This window comes from Dermacentor silvarum, chromosome 5 (genome assembly GCF_013339745.2).
Source record: "Dermacentor silvarum isolate Dsil-2018 chromosome 5, BIME_Dsil_1.4, whole genome shotgun sequence".
In the NCBI taxonomy this organism is placed as follows: Eukaryota; Metazoa; Arthropoda; class Arachnida; order Ixodida; family Ixodidae; genus Dermacentor; species Dermacentor silvarum.
In genome coordinates this window covers 188107560-188132875 of record NC_051158.1, presented here as the reverse complement: position 1 = coordinate 188132875, position 25316 = coordinate 188107560, and the positions used below count along the sequence as shown (strand labels likewise).

General features: G+C 45.7%; 1 long non-coding RNA gene across 1 annotated transcript; it reads right to left on the bottom strand.

Moving 5' to 3' along the window:
- Positions 1-2423: 2423 nt before the first annotated feature.
- On the bottom strand, positions 2424-25146 carry LOC125945479 (uncharacterized). Its single transcript, XR_007466918.1, has 3 exons — positions 24959-25146; positions 9996-10121; positions 2424-2546 (listed from the first exon to the last, which is right to left on the bottom strand). It is a non-coding gene; the product is annotated as an uncharacterized LOC125945479 (long non-coding RNA).
- Positions 25147-25316: the final 170 nt, after the last annotated feature.

Here is a 25316-nt window from a genome sequence, read left to right as displayed (position 1 = left end):
TCAACGAACCGGCTGATGCGGACGACATCGCTTCCGTTTTCTCTGTGTCCCAGTTGCTTCAAATCGGCAACGAGCAACGCCGCGATCCTTTATTACGAGCCCTCTTCGACCTTCTGGAGTCAATGCCTGGCGATACCTCTCTCCGGATGTTTCTCCTCAAGGAGGGGAGATTATGCCGCCACAATTTCGATGCACACGGCCCTGACCTTCGGCTTGTGATTCCATCACACCTGCGTTCGACTGTCCTCCGCCAACTTCACGACGCTCTCTTGGCTGGACACTTGGGCGTTTCGCGCACATATGACCGTGTACGCCATCAATTCTTTGGCCGGGTCTTGCCCGCTCCGTGCGGCGCTGCGTTGCTGCTTGTGAGCCCTGTCAGCACCGGTAGAAGCCCCCCACCCCTTCAGCTGGATGTCTCCAGCCGACCGACATCCCACCCGAACAAATTTTTCGTGCTGGTCTAGACCTTCTTGGACCATTTCCTCTCTCGGGCTCCGGAAATAAATATGTCGCCGTCGCTAGTGATTACGCTAAGCGGTACGCAATCACCAGAGCCCTCCCGACAAGTTGTGCTACTGACGTTGCTGACTTTATTCTCTACGACATCATTTTAGTGCACGGTGCTCCGCGCCAATAACTCACTGACCGTGGCCGCAGCTTTTTTTTCGGCAGTCATCGAGGACAGCCTCCGCTCCTGCTCGACAAAGCACAAGTTCAGCACGTCCTACCACCCACAAGACCAACGGCCTCGCGGAGCGCCTCAAACCGACCATCACCGTCATACTTTCGAAGTACGTTGCGGGTCGACCACCACGACTGGGATCTTCAGTTACCATATGTGACTTTCGCGTATAATCATCGTGTCATGACACCACCGTTATTCACCATTCTATCTCTTATATGGGCCGAGAACCCGCGTTGTCCTTGGACACGTTGCTGCCCTCGCCCGCACGTTCAGCCACTGAATACGCCCGCGACGCGATCGCCAATCACGCGCGCCAGTTTGCCCGCCAACCGTCTCGAGGCCTCACAGGAGCATCAGAGACGCCTCTTTGATTGCCACCATCGCGACGCGCACTTTTGTCCGGGGTTCTCTGGTGCTTCTCTGGTCCCCCATTCGCCCGTGTGGGCCCTTTCTGAAAGCTGCTGTCACGCTACACTGGCCCATACCATGTGGTGCGACAAGTGACCGCTGTCACGTATGAAATCATCCCCGCCGACCTCTCAGCGTCATCGTCAGCTGCAAGTGACATCGCTCACGTGACGAGAACAAAGCCATACCACAGACCTTTCATCTCCTATGTGTAGATTAAGCACCGGGATGGTGCTTCTACTGCCGGGGGTGATGATACGGAACAGCCGCCGCCACAGTGTGGCTGCACTGAGGAGAAGGAGGCGACGTGTTCCCGCTTGATATAGCGTCGCCATTTGACCTCCGTTAGCTTCCCTGTAAATAAATTGGAAATAGCCTTGGGCATCAGCTACACGTAACAAATATATATATATATATATATATATATGCTTGTGTGTTGGTACGGGGTTTATTGGCGTTTAGCGGGAATCCCACCAGTGCACGTCAGGTCCAGCACAGCAAGCAGCCGAGCAGTTCCAGCCAAGCGAGGAAAAGCAGCGACACTGATACTCCAAGCTTTGGTTCCTTACTTCAGGAGCCTTACAGCCGCAGTGACGCTGTGCTATCTTCCTCATTACAATGGCCCCACGAGAGAAGAGTAGCTGTCCTGGCGAGTCACGGTGACGACACGATAAAGGGATCATAATAAGGTTTAAGCCGGCTGACGTGCACGGTCTCACGACCGCGACGCGGCAGAGTCGTTAGACCGGCGTCAGAGGGTCGACCACATAGTTTACAGCAGAGAACAACTCGAAGCGAAGGCAAGTGTTTGACGTAATAGTTCATAGAAAACCCGCTAGGGTGGAAAGAAGATGGACATATTCTCTCCACCTAGCGGGTTTCCCGCGGAACTAATACGTCAAACAATTGCCTTTGCTTCGAGTTGCTGATAAATTCGACTTCTCCCTGCCATCTGCTAGCCGCCTGGTTAGCTCAAATGATAAAGCGGCGGCCCCGGAAAGGTGGTGGTCCCGGGTTCGAGTCCGGGAGCAGGACAAAGTTTTTCAACTGCGAGGCTTTTCTTTCGAGGAAACCGTACGAGTTTCCTTTGTAGTGTAGTGAAGAAGAAGACAGGGAGCAAGCGCAGTATAGAGGAAGCGGAATTTGGATCAGGTTTGCTGACTATACCTTAGTTAGGTATATGTTATACCTTCCTTAGATTGTTAGCCTATGATTACTTCGCGAGATATCTTTTATATTCATACCACACCTCGTTTGTCTGAGCCATGGTTTCATAGCATTTATTTTACACATTTGGAGAATGACGGATTTTAGGTTTCTTATGCCCACAATTTTGATAACACGTACTTTACTATTACCACATATGCCTTGTGCTGCATGGCCAGACCTGGCTCACGTGTCAATATGACCCATTATGCAATCAATCCTTGGTTGCTGTCAGCATCTGTACCTGTGCAAGAAAATATAAAAAGTTTGTGGCGTCAATTTTCAGCGCTGTGCACCATTGAAGCTCGCCGGCTTGTAGAAAGCTGACTATAGTTTTAAATTCTTCTAATTGAAATCATCTACACACGCCTTGCAAGGTGCGTCAGTTAACAACCTGGAAGCGCTTGCTCTGCCAAGTTCTACTTGACGCAAAATGTCCAGGTAAACTAGTTTATTGGTTTTTATAGTAGAATATAACAAAACTTTTAGCACAAGTGGGCGATATTCTTAGCGCGTTTAATAATGAAAATATGCACTGTGTGTGTGTTGTTAAGAAATAACACTTCTAGATTAACTTGCTCACGAATAAGGAAACCACCTTGTAGATTTATCAATTAGTGCTCATTTTGCGCCATATATGTCGGCAATGTAACAGTGGGGGGTCAAGTCACTTTGGGGTAATCGTTGACGCCCGAAAGATTGCTGAAAAGAGGTATTACTGGTTCCTGCGCAGGTTCTGGGTTAATAGGCAGTCAACATTTTACTAACTTCAGCCTTCTGCTACATGGCACTTGTGTCCTAGGAGGCTCTGTGTACAAAATCCACAAGTTGTTTAGTTCCTGAAATCTTAGTAAACCAAATAAATGGCAGACACACACAGACAAAAAAATTCATGTGGCTACTCTATGTACACAGAATGAGGTCTATGGTGTAACGAAAATTGCTAATAATATACAGCGTTCGACTAAACCTTTCAGCGAAGCATTAATTTAGCATACTTCGACTAAACCTTTCAGCGAAGCATTAATTTAGCATACTTGGGGACTTTGTGAGAAACTAAGCTGACATCCGAAACCACGTGTCATATATGGCAGCTTTTTTTTCTGCTAAAGAGTACTGCTATGGAACAGATGGTGCAGTTATCATCAGTAGGAGGGGGAACATCTTCATTTTTTCAAACACCACTAGTGGTACACACACATGGCCTCCATAAGAGTGTTCCATGATACTGACCCTTTAACGGGAAAGCCTATTGTTATTTTATAAGTTTTCTAGATTTGAGCATATGCATTGCGAGTTATTTAAAAAAATCGCTGTTGCCTTTTATATCGATGGCGACTGTACCTGTTGAAGCTCGAAGCTAATAGAGTAAAGTCAAATGACAGGCTGAAAATTCACATCATCTCACCCTACGGGCACCATGGTGAGATGCGAAAGCATCGCGGGGGGTGCGCATCGAGTTTCCGTTTCGTTTCACTTGGCAACACAACCCAATGAAAGTTAGAGTGAGAGAATGTATTGAGAAGAGAACGTTTGTACGGGGTGACGTCCTGCGCTTAAACCACGCGTCAGCACCGTCGACGCCCGGGCGTTGTAATGGCCTCGAACGTGTTGCTGCTCTGGCCGCAGACTCGCGTTGCCCCGTCGCTTCGGGATTGGGAGCTGCCGCTCGACGCTGCCATTGCGCTTCGACTTTCCGAGCCCGGAGTTCGGGGTCGGCTTGATAACGCTGACGTTCCACTTCGGCGTGCCGAGCCCGTGTTGCTTCCGTAGAAGTTTCCTGCCGACGTTGACGTTTACGTTCGGCTTCTCTGGCCCGAAGTTCGGGGTCCGCTTGCCGACGCTGAAGTTTACGTTCGGCTTCCCGAGCCTTCCTCTGCTCCGCGGCGGTGGCGCTGCCGCTTCAACTAGCGCCGACATTGACGTTGTTCATGGCCTTTCGCACATCGTTGCACAGAGAGAGATGACGGAAGCACAGCGAAGGCACGCTTTATACTGCGCCGCGACACTAGCGCCGCCTACCGGCGTACCCTTAGAGAGAGTGGGAGAGTGAGAGAGAGAGTTATATGCAATGATTTGCTGCGCCGCACCTGTGGGGAGAGGGGAGAGGGGAGGAGGAGAGCGCACACCTGCGTAAGAGAGGAGAATGAGGAGAGTTGCGCATGCGCAGTGTGGGTACGGACGCCGCAGCACGGACACTGCCCCCATAAGATACTCTCGCATCTAATAAAATACGAATGAGGGAAACGCCGACTTTCATGAAATGTTATAGTGCACATCGCTCTATATCAGGGTGCCTAATGACTTGTGATAAGAAACACACAATAGCATTTGTTTACTGGCACCACTTTATAAGTGCGAATTACCCTCTCATGTGCCAGTTGCTCCATAGGCCAAAGAGGCTTGTGTATCAGCGAGCACCTCAGAGAACATGTGAATTTAATAACAAATCTAGGGAGTCACGTAGTCACCTAATCTAAGGGGTCACCCAGTCGCGTGACAGCTTTGCCGTATAAGAAAATGTACAATAGACAAGCAGGGCGCTGTCCTAATGATCGCATTAAGCTCGCGGGGGACGCGCGCTATCCCGAGAGCCAACGCACGGCGAAAAGCTAACACGACCGTCGCGCGAAAGGCCCTGGGTTATGGGGGGGGGGGGGGAGGGAGGCGGGGCGACGCTGTGCTAGGGCACAAATGCGTATCTTACACGAGCGCAAGGGGAATAGGCGACGCAATCTCTCACGCTAAAGCAAAAAAGCGGTAGGCAGCGCGGCAGGGAGGGGGTGGGAGCAGCTTTCTCTGCCAACAAATACGCTTGCACTGGCTGTGGTGACGGTGGCCCGCACCGTCTCTTATATCCACATGGCTCTGACCTTTGTATGCGCTGTGCATTCGCTGCTCAGTTTCCGTTGAAGCGATAGGCCGCACGATTCTTCGCCCGCTGCAGCTGCTGCGCCAGCGTTTTGACAGTCGTTCTGCGGTCATTCAGTGTGATCTATTCATGTTTGCTTGTGCGCGATGACACCACGCTTGTCAATTCAGTTAGAAAGCGAATGGTCCAAGTTTATGCAGCCGATAAAAGTACTATCCCTCCCTACCGAATAGCTCTCTACCAATTTGCTATCGCAATTGATGCTTCGCCTTTCCGGCGAAACTGCGCCTTTTTTACCACGGTGCACACATGTGACGCTTCCAGTGAGGCATGCTCGCTTTAGTTTTGCCGTTGACGTCTTTTCAGTTACTCATGAAGGTTAAAAGTGCGCCTATTATTCTGTGGTGCATGCGGTGCATTTCCTTTCTGCAGCAGAACAAAGCAACAACAAATAAGCATGCATAAAAAGGTCTTGTAGGAATTTAGCGCTTGCTACAAACATAGTTGTAAACACGCAACAAAGTAAACTTTCATGAGCTATAAAACAAAAAATTATAGCTTAGCCATGGGTGAAGTACTTACTGTGTAAGAAAGTGGTGTGCACAAATAGATTGATGGAACAAAGACGTAAAATTAAGCTGTCCAAGTGCAAAATATTTTTGACTGACATAAAACGCTATCTGTGCGTGTAATTGTTAGATTATACGGCGATGTTATATAATGTTTTCGGCATTGGAATATTTACATTACAGCAAATACGAACTATATGCTGACAAGCCAGCCTGTTTAGACCGGCTACTTAGTGGTTACATTTATTGTTGCAGGTGGAATGTTGCCATGAACGGAAATCATATTTTATTCGTGCATTACTAGATGACGGGTATAAGGGACACGCAAAGCAGCATAACCCGTGGAAGACGTCCAGGGTGCCGAACTCTGCTTCCATTTCACTACTGTGTTATACACCAATCAGACCTTAAGCGTTTACAGCACATTATCAAGTGCACAAAAACTAATCCTGTACAATTCCAAATCGTGCTCCACACTGAGCTCTCAGGAACGGTGATGATTAAGAATGATCGACTTAAAACCATCTCTTACTTAAACCATCGCTTTGAAACTGGCCAGAGGGGCGAGTTAGTAGATAAGCATCTTCGAAAACAGCGGGACACGAACGAAGGACAATCACTCAGACACTCGGGTCAACTCAAAGCTGACTTTTTTTCTCGGTTGCAAAAGTAAATACCCACACAGATGCGCGCTGCATGCCAGATATGCTGGGCGCATACGAAAGCAGGCCAATCATGGATTTGACTGCCCTGTTCTGCAAGTAGGGAGACAATTTTGCTCTCACATGAGGCAGAGTCTATGTATATGGCGTGCTTCAACTAGTTTTATTGCGATAGCAATTATATGGACAAACAAAAGCAGATTTCTGCCGTCGGCGTCGCCGTCGCCGTCGCCGTCGCCGTCGCCGTGAGGTTCCGTATGACGTCATTTGGAGAAGAAATCGTCGCCGCGCGCCGAACGCTGTATGTGCGAGTGAAAGGGCGCGAGGGGCGCGTCTTTCACGGGGAGTGAACGCACGGCGGAGAACAAACGCGCGTTCTGCGCCGTGCTCGCTTAAGGGCTGCAGAAGTAGGCGTCTCTTTCCTCCTTTACATCACCATATATGTAGAGCAAACGAGCCTTCTTCCGACGCGCGAGAGGCCGTGGGGGAGGCGACGTTTAGCTGCGGCACGAAGTGCCTATTATATCAAAGGCTCCGGCAACAGTCACCAAGCGCCGCACGCATTTTGAGCGAACGCGGGCAAAACGCCGATGGCGTCGACAACAGTTCTGCGTGTTGCCGATGCTGCTGCATGTCCAAATTTATACAGCTGATAAAGCTAATATCATTACTCCGTATAGCTCTGTACAAGTTTGCTATCGCAATTGATGCTTCGCCTGTCAGGCGAAACTGCGACAATTTTTTTGGGTGTCTTGGTCTAATATCGAAGCAGAACTTTAGTTTCTTAAGGAGCAGGCCAATTTTAGAATGCATGGTCATAATTTATCCAGATTTTTTTTACAGCAGCGTAATGTATTTCTTTACTCGCGCATACGGCGCGCGGCGACGATTTTATCACCCTTGGAATCTATGCGGAACCTCACGGCGACGGCGACGACGACGGCGACGCCGACGGCAGAAATCCGGTTGAAGTGTCCATATAATTGGTATCGCAATAAAAAGGAGCGGCTGGTCTATATAGACAGTGACATTAGGAAACACATCATGGCCACTTTACGATCACAATAACATTGATACCAACAGTGTTTAAAATGTCACCTATCTTCTTCACCTATGGGCAGGACGCGTTTCTTATCAAGTTCCACACCAACGGAACACGATTTGCAGTAGCTGCTGCATGCTACGATTCAATTTATATTCTAAGCGCTATCATTACGATTTATCAACAAAAAAAACTATTAAAAACATTCTTTTACAAAAAGCGCAGAAGCGCCTTCTGTTAAGGTTCCGTTTACGGGTACTTAAAAAAAATGTGGTTGATCCCTCTTATATAGGAATCGGTATAGAACACGAAAGTGAAACGTGTCTTCACAGAAGTAGTGTAATGTTTATTGCACATTGATATATAATGTCTATTGGTGTTTTGTGGCTAAAGCGCCCTTAGGCGTTGATGCACCCACGCTGACGCCTGGTGGCACGTCTCCTCCATCACGACTACCAACGTCGATGACCATGAGCAACCGTCGTGCATATGGAAGCTGCACTACGCTGCACACGCTAGCACAACGCGAAAGACGAAGCACGTAACTGACACACTAATACAACGCGCAAGACAAAGCACGTAACTGAATCGTCACCGAGTCAAATCAGCGCGTACAGCGCGTCGTAATTGCAGCCTCCGCGATCAACTTCAGAAACATTTTCAGAGCTAATTGCGGAGGCCACGCTCCGCTGTGCTGAGTACGGTGAACGCCACCTAGGTGGCGTTGGTAGTGCTTCTTGATGCCAGCGTCCCTTCGAATGCTGGCATCGAGGCGTCGTAGTACTGAGACCACCGAAGCGTTCACTGTCGGTGCGCGTTAAGGCCGGAATACATGAGCGAATAACCGGCGTCCGAGCGAAGAACTTCGTCGGGCGGCGAACGTCCGACGGCCGGCGTCAAGAAATTTGCCGTCCGCAGCCGATCTGCCTGTCCAAACATTTTCGTCGGGCGAACGCCGCCGCCGGAAGCGTCTAGCGCGCAGCGGTGGACGACAGCCAATCAGGAGGCACTAGTTCCGGTCGCAATGCATGCTGGTGTTTCGCGCGCGCGCGCCTTTTCCGCGTCGTCTGCAATCGCGTTGGTGTTGCTGTGTCTGCATGTCTCTGCACCGATTGAGTAGTTCCTAGTATGATCTCTCAGGAATCGCGTTGTATTTGTACATCCCATATCCGCTGATCTGCGAGGAAACAGACAAGCAGTGCAAGCTCTCTACAACAACCTTCAACAGAAATCTTCTGATCTCAGAGGCCACATGCTGTCGTCATGCCTATCTCCCGACTTCCCCGATAGATGGCGTTGGCATCGGATATTTCTTTCGCTAGGCTTAGACGCGTTCGAAACGAGAAGCGATCTCGAAAACTACTCAAGGTTATCCATAATACTCTGTCGTCGAAGCGGCCTGAGACTAAGCGAAAGCCGTTTACCGCAGTCATTTGCTTCCAACTAAGTGAATTCTACAAGGACAACGCCAAATTCAGTTCGAAGCGGGCGGCCGGGACCGCCGCCAACACGGCGGCCAACGCGCGGCGGCGTTCGCCGCATGTATGCAACACAGCAAACATCCTGCGTCGTGTCGCCGCGTCGTTACTTGACGCGTGAAGTTCGTCGAGAAAGTTCGCTCCATGTATCCCGGGCTTTAGTGTCATAATGCAGTACTTCTCTTTTCTGCTCATAGGCGGCGCACCGCCCCGAGCAAGAGCGCGGGTACACGGAGGAGTGTTAGATATATAAGGCGCGTCTGTGTAGCTCTCTGCGAATGCGTTTGTGGCGCAATGGGTTAACGCTCGGCGATCTATCGTCGCGGACCGAGAGGTCGTGGGTTCGATTCCCAAATTTTGCATGTTTGTGGAACTTTTTCTTCTGGTTTCTTTCTTTGTATTATGTTCTATGACGTATTTCCGTGACGGAAATACGTCAGTGAAGTCTTGGTGGACCCCGGAATAAAACACTTTCGTGTTAAAAAAAAGCCAGCTAGTTCTAGATACCCAATCACAGAGCCATGTGTCATGGTTCTTTTATTCCCAAGACCAGCGCTCACTGGAACGACCTTCCTACCTCTGTCGCTGCCATTTGTGATGTTGACGAGTTCAATACCAATGTATTTTCTACCGTTTTGTAAAACCTATTATTGTATAATAATGTACTGCTTATTTTTTGAACTTACCACTCCTTTCTGTAATGCCTTCGGGTCAGGAAAGTATGCGAAATGAATAAATAAATAACTCCTCATTAGACCCGTCTATGTACTTATAGAATTAACGACAAACTTCAGGAACTTTCGGACATAATCAGCTCGTCTTGTGAAAGGCACGAACATGTATAATTACGTCAAGGCGTCCACTCGCAAAAATGAAGCACCTGCGAAGCAGTATGCCAGATGTACCTATCGAGATCCGCTTTCATGACGTTGTCGCAGTGCCTAAATTGACCGAAGAAAAGCGTCTATGCACTCACGATTGTTCTCCATCTAGTTCATGCGCAATCGCTTCCGCGGGTATTAATACTAGATGCTTAAGCTTTGTGAAGGTCCCAAACAGTTTTTACTCACCATTATCGGGCGGCCTTTCATCGCCGTCGAGAGCAGATTGTGGAAAATGTTGTACACGTTTAACTACAGTAGAACCATTGGACATCGCATTTTCTGTCTGATATTTTGGTCCTTCCACTGCGGCAACTGAGTAGCCAAGTGAGAAAGCAGTAAAGTGTTCTGTTTTTTCTATGCTTGGAAAAAATGTACATATGGCTAGAAGGACCAGAATGCGAAAGCTAGAGTTCTTCGTCATTGCCCGCAAGCATTAAATTTGCTTAGAGTTACAGCTTGTATTTGAAAACACCTATGCGAATTCCGAAACACACACACAAAACATGTTACTCTCGCTCTCTATTTTCTTTTTCTTTTTATTCGACAAGCTCTTCCCATATTTGTTTGGTTTCAGTATCGATGTGTAGTTTGACATTTCTAGCATGAGTCATTTTCTTGGTATTTGGGACAGCATATGACAGTCTTGTTGTATGACGTGCACGTGCTTTAAGGTGAGATGTTAGTTTCGAGGGAAAAACAATTGCACATTGAAAAACCGTCGCGAAGCACTGCGCAAATAGACGCAGTTGACGCATGGCATTTTTTCGAAGATGTTTTTCGATAAGGCACAGAAATAGTGTAAAACCATATTTCCCACTAACACAATAGAGAACGTATTGTTTGATACTCATCGAGCGATTTTCAAAGCGATTACTCACTTGACTCACTAAAAATATTTTTCTTCACTTTCCTGTATTTTATTCTGTACGCGCATTTTTCGATTTTGTATACCGTAAAGCTCGGGAATGTGGGGTAGTTAAAGACTACGGACGGTAAGGTAGTTAAAATTAGTCCGAATTGCTTCACTGTGCTCACTCAGTCAGTGAGTCAGCTACATAATACTGCGTTATTCAGACAGCTGATGGGATATTTTTAGGTTTTGAAGTTTGAAGTTTATTTGCAGCTCAAGAGAAAATAAGCATACATCTTCAGGAGTACATTAGGAGGTCCCCAAGGTAGAACTGTCCGGGGACCTCCTGTTTCACAATGCATACAAGATTATCTTATAAACAGCAGCAAGATACATTAATCAAGCGATTACACACAGCGGAATGTTAAATAAATACAAAATAACATGATAATACAATGAAATACAGAAATGTGCTCTTAAAAAAGGTTATTTCATTAGGATAAGCTAACACAGGCTTAAAGAGAGATTATCAAGATCGTATATCTCGCGAATTTATAACAATACAACACAAACGTATTTGCTTAAAATCATCATAACCAATAAGAGTGAAGAAATTTATAAATAGTAGAAATTCCCACAAAAAAACTAAAGATACGCGTCGGCAGAAAAGAAAAGGAAAAAAAAAGAAATAGGTGGGAAAAACAGTACACGAAAAAAATAGATCACAGAGAAAGCAGCTCTTACAATTTTATTTTTAATTTTCGTTTAAAGGAGTGCAAAGCAGAGGCAATATTATTGTCTGCAATAATTGCATTCCAAACACTTATACCCCCGAATCTGAGGGTAAACTTTTCATAATTTGATGCGATTTTTGGTAAAAGGAGGTTATTCTGTTCAGGAAACCTTGTGTTGTATGAATTAACGATGCGACACAAACAAAGGTCATCCGTAGGTAGGTCAAGATTAAGGAAGGGAAACATTAGAAGTGATAACTTATATTGAAACAAGAACCGAAGGGTAGAACACGAAGTTCGTAAATAGGTCGGGAATGGCAGCGCATCGGTCTAAATGTCATGATCTTTATTGCTTGGTTTTGAAGGCGTTCTAAAGGCTTGATGTGAGTAGGATATGTGTTGCCTCATGTAGACAAACAATATGTTAAATGGCTACCTATACCAGGTGTTTCAGCGCAAAATTTTGAAAGGTTGCCTGTGGTAAATGGCACAATTATAGTTCATGAGCTTGTCTGCCCCAAGAGGCGGCCATTACTTGCAAAAAAAAAAGAAATATATAACCGAGTAATTACCAGAAATTCACTAATTAAGTTTTTAACTAATTCCTTTATGGTCTGTATTGCAATTTACAAATTCTAGCCGTAGAGTTCGCAAGGCGGATCCCCTTGGAACGAGTTCTCAGGATGACACCAGTTTCGAGATATTAATTCCCGAACGTTGCGGAGGAATGCATTGGCGTTCCGGTTACTTTATTAAAAAAACCTAGTTTTATACATTGAAGCACAAAAGTAACCGGTGCCGGTTACTTTATTAAAAAAAACCTAGTTTTATAAATTGAAACACAAAAGTAACCGGAACGCCAAAGTACGGGAAAAACTTGAAACTGGTGTCATCGTGAGAATTCGTTCCAAGTGGATCCGCCTTGCGAACTCCACGGCTAGAATTTGTAAATTGCAATATGGGTCATAAGGTAAATAATTAAAAACCTAATTAGTTAGTTTTTGTTAATTCGTCGATTATGCATTTCAATTTCTCGTGGAAGTAATGTCCGCCTCTTCGGGCAGACCAGGTCATGAACTAGAATTGTGCCATCTGGCACAGGCAACCTTTAAAATTATTTGAAAGTGTTCGCTGAAACACCCTGTATATGCATGATATAAGGAAGTAAGAATATGTAGTGAAAGTATGCACGTGCTTGGATGAGAACAGGAATGCCAAATGACACTTTGCACAGTAAAGAACTGACATGACAGTGGTATTTTAGGCATTTGTCAAGGGTAACACGAAGAAATCTCCCTTTTTAAGATATTGGTTTTCCATAATCATTCAAAGCAATTGTTATGGTATTTGCTATTATTTTTGATGGACTATTTAACAGAACAAACGTTGTTTTAACTGGTTTTATACGCAGTTTGCTTAAGGTACACAACGTGTAGACGTTGGAGAAATCAGTATTGAGTGTAATTTGCTGGGCGTTTATTGTTTGCTGAGATGAGTGGTGTCGTCGGCATATAATAGGCACTCTAAGTCTGTCAGTACAGTTGGTCAGTCATTGATGAATAATAAGAAAAGCAACGGACCTAAAATGAAACCCTCAGGAATACCACTGGTAATTAATTTATTTGTAGAGCAATGATAATTTACACAAACAATGGAACGATTAAACAAGTAGCGGCGAAGTTCGAGAGGTAGACCAGTAATGCCGAACTGTTCTTGCTTATTTAATAAGATGCACGGATTTAGTGTGTCAAACGCCTTTGTAAGATCAATAAATATAGCCCCTACAATTAGACCCAGATAAATGGCTTGGTTAATTTTGTAAGTTAAGGGAATTGGTGCTGACTCAGTTGAATAGCTATGTCTGACCCCAAACTGGAATAAGCCTAGATTAATTTAGGTACTTCATGGGGCGAGTGTAGATAAGTTTTTCAATAACCTTGCTAAAAATGGCGATATACAATTGGGACAGTAATTGTGAATATTTTCACGATTGCCTTTTTTGAAGACAGGAATTATTTTACCAACACAAAGTAAGTTTGAAATTGGAAGATATCGTTAACAATATCAGCAAGGACAGGTGAGACATCAGCGGAAAGAAGCTTCATGTGAGTTGGTCTGATAGATGCAAGGCCAGGTCCATGCTTAATGGGAAAAAATTGCTTGAACGATGACTGAATGATCGCCGTTCCCAGCCCACAAATATACGCACACTTTTACCCTGACTTGACAGACCCACACTGCTCATTATGTGGGTCCATAGCTTCCTTAAATCATATTCTCTGGGAGTGCAGAGAAGATCCTCCCCCCCCCCCCCCCCCCCCACCAGATCTCCTGGCCGCTCCTTCGCCTGAAGCGTGGGAAACGATACTTATGAACCCGAACCTGGAGGTTCAACTTCAGGCCCTCAAAAGAGCCGAGAAGGTGGTTGTAAGGCATCACCTGGTAGCCACCTCTCACTAAGCCAAATTAACAAAATAAAGTTGTTTCCTCCTCCTCCTCCAGAGTAAGACAATTTTTTAAAGCTTTGAAATATCCTTTGCTTCAGTGTACTAATCTTCTTTTCTAAGCAACCTAATTGGGCTTGAGTTCAACGTTCCATGATTGTTGCTTACAGCTATAAAAAAATAGTACTCTGTTTAAAGCTGTTCATATACTTTCCAATAAAACTTAGATGATCATACTGAATATGTTCAATTTTGTTTTATTCAGATGTTGGCATACCGCATACTGTAAAATAATTATCAATCAATTAGAAAATCTATGGCAATTCTGTGACAATTTCTTGGTGCTCATTGTTAAGTTTCTCACTTTCCTGTAAGTTCTGTAAGGTTGATGGCTCATTGTCACTTTACAAAAAAAGAAATTCTGGCACTATTGAATATCTGATAAACACAAATATTCCTCGCATCCTAACAGTAGACCTCAGACACTATGATTAAGTCAAATGCTACGACGCGACTATAACACTCAGTCGACAAACTCACAAATAATTGACAAGCTGTGGTTCACTCTGCCTGAAACCATCGCATGAGTGAGTGTGAACACGCTCGAGTGAGCTCAGAGGTGCGAATCTGCAAGAGTGACAACAATGTTTTTGAAATGGCGTCCCGCGTTCCGATGTTCTTTTCACTGAGTTTTAAACTGATACCGTTGATTGAAATCATATTTGTCATTTTTATTGCTTGGGGTGTAATGGTAGTGCACGTAAGAAGTGTCACACGCGTTGCTCATTTTGTTACAAAGACAAAATACAGTCACAGTATCTTTTTTAATGTTCAGTGTTCCTCACGGGTGCCTAATGAGGTCACTATGGCTTCTGGTCTTCGTAAATAACATCATGGCGAACATTAACTGCCATGTATTAGATATTACAGAAACAAGCCGTCATGTCTGCGATAAGATTGCCGGTCGCTGCTGCTTTGTATTTCGGGGCTGCGGCCAAGTCAAGCTGTTTACGACATCTTTTTCTGCAACTCCTCTGTCTGTATTTCTTGAGGCAGAAATAAATTATTATTATTATATATATATATATATATATATATATATATATATATATAAACTTCAGACCACCTGAAACTCAGTGCGCCTCGCACTAGGCTAGTAGACTGCGGCATTAAATGGTAAGTGTCAGTTAATGGGGGAAAATGCGTAAGCATGACAGTTAGACATACTTGTGCCTTCCTCAGTTCATTTATACATTTAGTTGTACAGCACTACCCAGATTTCCGAAACATAGGTAGGGTTTACGTTAACGTCTGACCTCGAGTGAAATGGTCTCATTGCTAACAATACTGGCGACTGCAATATGCAAATTGATTTTTTTAAAGAAGACGTTTAACAATCGTGCCCGCTCCGAAACAGCTGTGGCCATGCAGCACAATTGCAATACCAGTTTAGCGCACTACGATTTAACTACCTTATCCGCTAACTAACAAAACTAAGAATTCGAAGACATCCGACGACAATTAGAACTATAGTCGAAAATTGAAACTATCAGCACACAGACTCTGATCTTGGTATGCTTACAGCCCTAGTTTACGCACAGCTCAAATCAACGCCAGCTCCTCACACTAAGTTGTATAAAGGTAGTGGTTTGAAGCGGTTACGTGGCGTCTGGCGTGGGCAAATTGGCCAGCGCGCATTCGTCACCCACCCCACCCGTCAACTCTTTTTTCACAGGTTATAAATAGTGTTCCGAGTTATCTGTTTAAACAGAAAATAAAAACGATAAAAGCTAGTTGCCTGCATTTATTTTGCCGAATTCCATTTTCACACACATACAAAAAAAAAAATGGTAAGCTTCTTCCACCACCGGTTAGACAAGTAACTGCGTGTCTCGAATGTTCCCGACCATTTTTTTGGATTGGTCACAACACCAGAGAGCGTGCAATTGTTTTTATAAGCATGAAAAAAGCCCGCTATACATCCAAAATTGCCGTGCCCCTGGTCGCTCGAGGTACTTTGCGTGTATTCGCGGGATTCTTTCACGCACGGAAAAACGCTTTTATGTAGCATGTATTGAGCAACCAAAAGCTGTATCGGCAGTTGCTCATATTGCTCTACAATTTTCTCATTGACAATTTTAATCTAATATATGATAATTGAAAAATTGAAAAATGATTTAAGAATAATTATCTTATTAGGCGGGATGCACCAAATAATCTATCTCCAAGCGACGGCAAGCAACGTTATCTGAATTGGTTCTGTCCAGCTACGTAGCATTTGCATATTTTTAAAGTTTTGCCCAAGTTAACTGAAGCACCCTGTACAATTGCATACTAGGAAAGCGATGATTGTGGCGTCTGGGCAGCAACGGGCGCCTGTGTCAAGGGCGACCTGATACACTCTCATATACCACAGTGACGTTTCTATCCTCGTATTATTTATCAGTTTGTTATAAACCGCACATTGTGACGCACTCCGGTATGTCGACACCCTACATGTTTTTGTTGCAGCATCCTTTCATTTCTAGCAGTGCCCTTTGGGGAGCTTTGTTAGACTGCACATCCTTATGCATCAGCCCATATTTTACAGTGAAGCTATCTATGGCTACGGTTCCATGGAGTTTTCGTGTCCGTTAACAAATCTGCGTGCGAAAAAACTCAGCTCCCGAAATGGATGCAAAATAGCTTTATTCTATGCAAACGCTTGTGTCTCCTCCCTTGGATATGCATGTTCCGTACATTAGTTATCAATTGGCACCATTTTCAGGATCAGTAGACTCGCAGGCACATAAGCGTTTCTCAAAGATTTGCAGCGGTGCGACCCGCGTAGGCCATGTGTACGCTCGCACCGCCCTCTCTTTGTCATCATTCTAAGCGCTTGTGTACCTAGTTTCCTTCCGCTCTCCCGAAGTGGCGGTCCCGTCGCGCGTGTGTAGTTTCCTGTGGTTCCCCGAGGTGGCGGTAATCTTCCACGCGAATGTATGCGGCCGATCAAGACCACCGATCAAAATAAACGTGTGCGTGCTTGTGTCTTTCTTCGGGATGACCGCCGTCATCACCACTGTTTATACCTTTGATCTAAATTATGTGTTGCCTCTATGTCACGTGCAAACTGCTTCGCTGGTAATCGAACTGGTAATGAAACGCTGGTAGTCCCATTCGTCAGAAGAATGTGATGCCTCCGCAGTGTGTGAAGTTCGCCTATAATTCTATCGCAATAAATAAAATCATAATGCAGAAGCAAGGCTCCGCCATTCTGCGACACAACTAAGTAGAGCCCGCAATGTTGCTGCCGAAGCCTCACTTGGAGCTCTCACAGTTCTTTTGCACACTGCAGCCGCAATATTCACAAAATGGGCTATTGGCCATTCCAATGAGAAATGAGCAGGCTTTTGAAAATGCAATTCCAAGCAACACATGGGTAGAAGGGTGAAGTAACGTCGTGAGCGAGAGATAGGCAAATATTTATTTTGCTCCACAAACCGAGCTAACACGAAGGTGTAGTATTCGAGATCACAAGACAATCTTATTTGCGGTATCAAAATGATCCACCATATTCTCCAAGTAGCTCACTTCAAGTAAGACTTACCATTTCCGGCACAGTGAAGGCGAGGGGACTATCACAAGGCATAAATGCCGCCAGCAGCATTATGGCAGCCAATATTATTGCTACTACATGAAGTTCACTGTGACCGCTTACATGCTTACGGCGATGAATCAGCCATGCACTCTAGTTCAGCAGCTGCAGTATGTGTCCCAGAAAAATCTATTGAGATACAATTCAAGACATTGCACTTGACCTCAACGATGGCTACCAAACTTGCAACTCCGTGCGCAGCACTTCAACTCATCAGTCAGGCACTGCCCTCGAAACGACCTATCATCTCCTCGAGAATTTGCCCTCTGCATTATACCGCAGAACTGAGTAACAACTTACCGAGGAACAGCTTACCGCAGAGACAATAGGAATTGATCATTGGACATTGAGAAAGGACGTGAAACTGCAGCAAGCAGATGCAGCCACTCAATCTGCCCATGACAGTGATGATTGCGTTGCTATACTGATGCAGCGGGAAACCTCCATGTGCTTTCTCATTAGCTCACTTTGGTCCAATGGAATTCGGTAGACGTTACAATGCGTTTGCCTTTGTTTCTTAGATCGGCACTTAGAGCTCCGGCTTCCGCATGGCTTACCACGACGGGAGCTAACAGTCATTTGTGGTGTCTGGCTTGCAGGAACTTTTGCTATCATATACTCCTACGTCATAGGAGTGACCAGGGGTCTGGAATGGGAAATTCGTGGTGGAAAGAGGCGATAGTGCACATTCTGTGCGATTGTAGTCGTTTCAATGAACAAACAAAAGTGTCAATACCACGCTCGACAAGATTGACATCCGTTCCCTTACGGAAGCCAGAATTCTCGGACCATGCTCTCAGCCGACGTCGTTCCGAAATGCTTTAAAAGTGATTTTGTGTTTTTAAGATTATCGGGGCTGGTTGAAAAGTTTTAGTGTAGGACAGATTTTTTCAACTTCTTTTCTTCTCATTCTTTCTGCCTTTACCCAATCCTCCTTTGTAGAGTAGTCAACCGGAGAATTATTCTAGAATACCTCTCTGGCTATACGATGTTCGACGCATCATATTTTTTCAAGCGAAGTGATCTATTGGCTCTATGAGTGGGGTGAAATCTGGTGGGCAGAAAATATTTCTTGTACTGTGTGTTGAACGTGGGAACAAGTCCAAAGCTGATCCTGTATATTATCAGAGTTTGAGCAGAATACGAAGTCATAAATTAGGGTCCAAGATGTGAGTGCGTCGCTTGTAAATTCGGATGCATTCCGTCAGTGCAATGCTAGGTGACCTGCCAGCGCGCGAAATTTTTTCGCCGCATCGGACCACAAAATAGTGATGGCAACCCACGTAGCACTGTCTTGGGCAGCTGTGCCTGCTTTATCGCTACCATGCGAGGCACGGTAATTAGGGCACCACTGAAATATTATCTCGTGTGTTTTGTGAGTTGGTTGATGGTGGACTTGTCTGAGCTCCTCGACGAAGTGGTCCCTGTGACCTGTGACGCAGAGCGAACAGTAAACTCTGGAGTGATGCATCGGAATCACAGGCTATTCACCATGTATATGGTACCTCGCCATTTCCGAAGGCAACAGCAGCGCGAAGGGCTATAATTTCTGCATTATCGTTGATGTTCCATCATAGGCTTTGAACCGGTACTTTTGCAGAAGCTCAGTGAGTAGTGTATGCGGCTGCCATCATGATATTGCTTAAATGTACCAGTCCATTCCCCGTGGCGGTGGTTGAGGCGGGTATTTCTTTCTTTTTGTGATATGGTATTGAGAGATATTGTCGCCTTTAGATGGCGCTGGATACTCCTTTTCGCATAGACATATAAAAAACAGAATTCACCTACACGCATTAGAACTAAAAGTAGACTACAAATAACAATAACACAAAGTCTAGTCACATAAGTACACTAATGCCACGCTAAAACTGAAAGTCAACTCAGAAACACAGCAACACAAAGTTCAGTAACATAGGTGCACTAAAATGGACACAAAGTCCGGTCACGTAACTGTACTAAAATCAGGGCACATAGGAAAGCACTGATTAGATTTAAATGAAGGCACATGAACCCATGTGTTGAACTGACCAAAATCAAGTAAACTAAAAAATCCCATAGAGGGAGCTTATCACAGATCAATACTCTTTGCAATAGTTTCCGAGAATATTGCTCACTTCGAGAAATCTTTGGAGGATCATTAACGCCCATCTTTGCAATGAATATGTTGGCCAAGGACCGAAGATCTTTCTGAGGCTGAAGGTCCTGCGGTCTAATGGCACTTAAATCACGTGCTAGTCATTGTCTGTGTGTGTGTCGCGGACATTCTAAGAGGCTGTACATCCTCATCCGCGTGGCCACATGTACATTCCGGACTATGAGCACTCCGAATGTTTTGTAGAAAATGTTTTGTATATTATTTTATTCGTCTCGACGTTTACAGGCTCTCACCCAGCAATTCGCTAGCACGTATTAGGTCTGCGCCACGTACAACCGAAGGCTTACCACCTCGTTTTTCGGGGCAAAGAAAACTCCTGGCTGAAAAATGGCACCCTAAACCAAAGTAGTAATTTATTAATAGATTTCAATATATTCTCTGCGGAACAAAAAGGAAGCAATGTATCACCGTTAAAAAGCGCCACGCATAAGTAAAACGGGCACGGTATAAAGGATGAATCACGCACAGCTACTTGCGTGTTGTGCGTCTAGTTCTAGATTACGCGAATAAAGTTAATAATATCAAAACTTAAGAGAATGTATACAACCAGCTGCTCTTTAGGAGGCTTCGATGTCATGGCGCAGCTTCGACCGAGCTTCGTATTGCGTATCTGCGTTTGCAAAATAAATCAATGCTCTCATGCAAGCCCTGCATAAGCAAAGAAAAAAAATGGATGCGTGAGGATAAAACGATTTCATTGTTTTTTGTTCTACCGAGCGTACAAGGATACCGCTAGAATAGAAATACGTCACTCTAAGAGAACATTTTCGGCTGTGGTTGCAGTGTTGTCGTAGTAGACTATTGATGGCTAGTGAACAATGCACTGCACTAGAATACAAGAGCTGTCTAGTCATAACGATTTTATCGCTGTGTGGTTCAATTACAATGCTTCAACCAACGGCAAAAAGTTCTTTTTAGAAATAAATCTTGTGCTCAGTGCAGCAACCATGCGTAACGCGCAAATTCTGTGGTTTGCTGCCTCTGACGTTAAAGGCATATGTGACGCAAACAAAAAAGAACGGGAAATAAAAGAAGGGCCTTTCGCTGAAAGAAATGCAGGCAGTACGGCATACAGCAGAAAGAAAGTAGGATATTCCGAACAGAAAGTTTTTTTTTTCGTGTCAATTATCTGTGCAGGGGTATAAAACACTCGTAGATAATTAGGAGTAAAAAAATGAAACTGGACAGGACTACGTAATGCGTAGGACAGATAAGCAGGGAACCATTTACGGTTGAGTGCCAAGGCAAAGAAATCCCACTCGAGGATGGCATAAAATTAGGTGGGGTGATAAAATGAGAAACTTTTAAGCGCAAATTATAATCAGCTAGCGCAAGATAGGGGTAATTGGAGATCGCAGGGAGAGGCCTTCGTTTTGCAGTGGGCGTAAGAAATAGGAGGACACGACAATGATGATGATAATGATGATATGCTTTCTCCTTGTTAGGTTATAAAAATACCGTGGCGTATAACAAGCAAATAAGTTATAGAGGCACGCGGTTAGGTAAAAACAGTCTGGATACGCTGGTATTTCGATGTACCTTTTGCGATCACATGTTGTTTGGTTTTGTCTTGGTAAGTGGTAAGAAACAAGACGTTTACCCACATGTTGGGCAACGGGTGCAGCTAGGGTGCACGTCCTACTTGTGGCATATATCATGTCAATTTGTGCAAACGCTGGTACGGGAACGAAACGAAGTAACCAGCTTTTGTTTTAAGTGAAAGACCAGGTATGTGTGGTTTTCAAAGGTTACGGTGGCTATTTTACCTTGTGCGTCCAGCGGCAGTGTTTCGACTATATTTAGCATGCGGCATGAGATGTTGCTGATGAGGTTCATAAATTACAATCTGTTTCAATAGCGGACCCAGGAAGGGCTTTGACGGTGCTAGTTAAACAAGAAGCGGAACTGTATTTTATTGCGATAGCAATTATATGGACACTCCAAGCGGATTTCTGCCGTAGCCATCGCCGTGAGGTTCTGTATAAAGTCCAATGGCGATAAAATCGTCGCCGCGTGCCGTAGGCTGTATGCGCGAGTGAAAGCGTGCGAAGGGCGCTCGCTTTCACGGAGAGCGAACGCACGGCGGAGAGCAAACGCTATGTCTTCCGTCGCGCGAAAGGCCGTGGGGGATTGGAGGGTGGGAGTAGGGGCGACGTTGTGCTGCGGCACCAGTTAACTGTGTCTTTTGCAACCGGTTGCAAGGGGAATTGGCGGCTGAACCTCGCGCGCGAAAAGAGGAAAGCGAGAAGGCAACGCGGGAGGGAGGGGTGCGGCTTCTACTCTGCCAACAACTGCGTGCGTGGCTGCGGGCGGTCGCGCGCACGTATCTTGAAAGTGATCTGCACACGGCTCCTACCTTTGTATGCGCTATGCTTTCGCCGCTCAGTTTCCGTTGAAGCGATATACTGCACGAACATTCGCTCGCGGCTCCCGCCGCGCTTGCTCACGCCAGCGTTTTGGCAGCGGTTGTCTGCGGTCATGGAGTGGGATCTATTCACGTTTACTTGGTCGCGCTGACACCATGCTTGTTAGTTCAGTTAGTAAGCGAAGTTAATACAGCTGATAAAACTACTATCCTAACTCCGTATAGCTCTCTACTAATTTGCTAGCGCAGTTGATGTTTCGCCTTTCGGGCGAAACTGCGACTTTTTTTCCCTCTATGGCCTTGGCCCGTTATCGTGGGGGATATCGCCAGGAGACCCCAGAGAAACATGGGCCTCAACAGCTAAACACACCCAGAGAAGAATTTGTAGGATGACATGGTTTATCGACGAAGTAAGAACTGTAGATCATTCGCTCACACAATATGAACCAATAGAATGCAAGATAATAAGAAAATCGGCGTAAGTGCATGCAAGCAGGAAGTCTAAAATCTTTAGAAACGTATGAAATCTGCGTGCTAATGATCCCGATTAAGTATTTGCCTGCGTTTTCCCGTTGAGTCAGTTTCCTAAGCGAAAAGAATGCAATGGTAGACCACCTCGCAAGTTCTTGTTCTCCCTTTCGCTGCTGACATATGACCCTTGTGCACAAGCATATTATAAGCACACTAGTGTTCCTGATGAGTTGCTCTGTGTATACGCACTGGTATGAGTGGAACGCACAGTAAACGTCAATCTAACGTTGTTCTTTCTTTAATTTCATGTCGGTACTGTCTAACGAGGATGGTTCCCCTTGGTTTCATTTCGTCACGCCAGCGCCGAATGTCTGCCGCACCCCTACGCAAGTGACGTCGAGGCATTGTATAAGCTGCAGGAGTCGTATGCGGAGAAATGCCAGATTGGTGTTCTTGCAGTGAACAAGTGTGGGCCAGTTATAATCCTTGCGGGTGCACTTGCGTGGTCATTGAAAATTAACAAGAGAAAGGCAGGTGCCGGTTGTATGTGATCGTGAGTACTAAAGGGGACACCGCGCGTGGGCATAACTTCAGAGATGAGGGTCAGAGAGAAGGCCCAGAGAATATAGCCGGCCTAACAGTCGCAGAGGGCATAATGGGTGGTGTGAAAGTCGAGGCTATAGGTATGAGTTCATGAGTGCCATGTGCTATGACGGTGAAGAGGCCGGAAGTGGGTCGGTCGACGATTGCAACTCGCGCAAGCCCCATACCAATAATAGCGATCGTTCCGTCGATCCCGACTCGCACAAATAGTTTCGATGAAGGTGTAAGGTTTTTTTTTTTTTGAGCTTGACGGTGAAGAATACCGCTCATAACAGAAACGAGCACCCTAGTATTTATGAACGCGCTTATAGGGATATAATTGAGATGAACGTCCGAGAGGCATGTGTTTTGTGCGCAAGGTCAAGCGAGGATTTCTTGTGAAGGTCATCAATGCAGCTGATTGCAGGCTTGACGAAAGGGAGCAAGCGCTATCCACGGCTATCGCAGAAGGAGTAATTGGGACGGGCGTAGTGAAGTCGAAGGGACCTTTACATGGGCGTGAGCAGCCGAAGATTCCGAACGGTTGCGGCAATAATGAGCAGTTTACCGATGTGTCGGCCATGGCAGGACGTGGGCTTGTAGGGGGCGCTTTATTAGGACGTGTTGCGTATGTCTATGACTATGACTAGTCAAATAACTATGACTAACTACCTCAAAGGAAAAAGGGAAATCAGGAAAGAAACAATTTATGATAACTCAAAGGGAAGCTGCTTACTTTTAGAAGCGAGATTAGGATGCCTTAGAACGCGCAGTTATAAAGCGAAGTACACCAAGGACGCAGCCGCATGTGCTTGCTGTGGTAAAGCTAGAGAAACGGCGGAACATGTTTTATTGCAATGTGAAGAAATCTACCCAGCTGCAAGTCTAGGCTCCTCTGACTTCCTTGAAGTCCTTGGGCTCAGGGATAGCACGGGCAAAGTAAAAATGTCAGCTGTAGAGATTAGTAAGAGGCGGTTGGAGGTTTGGTGGTAGAAAAGTAGGGAGACCACAAACAACGGAGTCGTATACAGAAACAGAGTTTCCAGTAATGGTTCAAAAAGGTTGATGCCTGGAATTCTTTGTATTTGTGTGTTTCTCAAAAATAAAACTAGGACATTAGGCCAAATAATAAGAGCTTGGTAGCGCAACCCACCACCCCGTTTCAAAGGGGACGCTCATAGCATCCATGGATCCGTCCATTGCGTTATCGAGAAGGGCAGTAGCTAGAATGTAGTGTGGACACGGGAGAATACTGGGGTTCATGAGCGCGTACCAGGCAAACAGCATGAAGGCCGAAGTTTGCAAATTCTGGGCGGACGGCGGGTTGGATCGAGGAAATCAAGGCTAGCGACGGATCAGGTGCCTGGGAGGAGGTATCTACTTGCTATGCAGATTTGAGCTCTCGACTAACGACGCTTGTTGCAAGACGACGGTGCTGTCGTGTTGAGGAGACGCGTGAACTGAATTGAATCCTGGGGTTTTACGAGAGAGAACCACGATTTTATTATGAGGCACGCCGCAGTGAAGCACTCAGGATTAATTGTGAGCACCAGGGGATCTTTAACGTGGCCCCAATGCACGGGACATGGGCGTTTTTGTATTATGCACCCATCGAAATGAGGCCGCCGCGGCCGGGATTTGACCCCATGACCTCGTGATTAGCAGCGCCACACGATAGCCGCTTGTGTGTGGAACCTTATAGTAAGAAATGTGTTCTTCCACTTGGTGGCAAATAACTAACATGCCGCGAATGCCAGAGAAGTAGGGGGGGGGGGGGGGGGGTCAATATCTGCACGCGTGTAGCACGCGGCCTTATTGCGGCGAGCTGGTGACCAAACAAATCGCCGAACAGGTCGGCAAGCTTCTCATTGAGCCTTCGCGACTGTAAGAGGAGGCAAGAGGTGCTCTCACCTCCTCTAGCTCGGACTCCAGGCGGTGCGGCTCAGTCACGTGGCCTCCAACATTTTAGTGGTGGGCACAGGGCAAGCATCGAGCCGTGGGCCATGGTCCCGCACCCGCGACAGACCATGTGACCACCGACACACTGCGCAAGGGTCATTGTCCTAGTACTTTCACTTTCCTAGGGACAGCACAGCGGCATCGACGGCGGCGGGGCAAACGCGACTCTAGTGTCTGTATAAACGCTACCGCGATAAATACACCATTGCATTCAGCAGCAGAAACCACAGACAGTATTGCGACAGAGAGAGTAAAGTAAGAAAAAAAATTATGGATTTTTTTGTTTTAAGCTATCACACGCACTGACTAT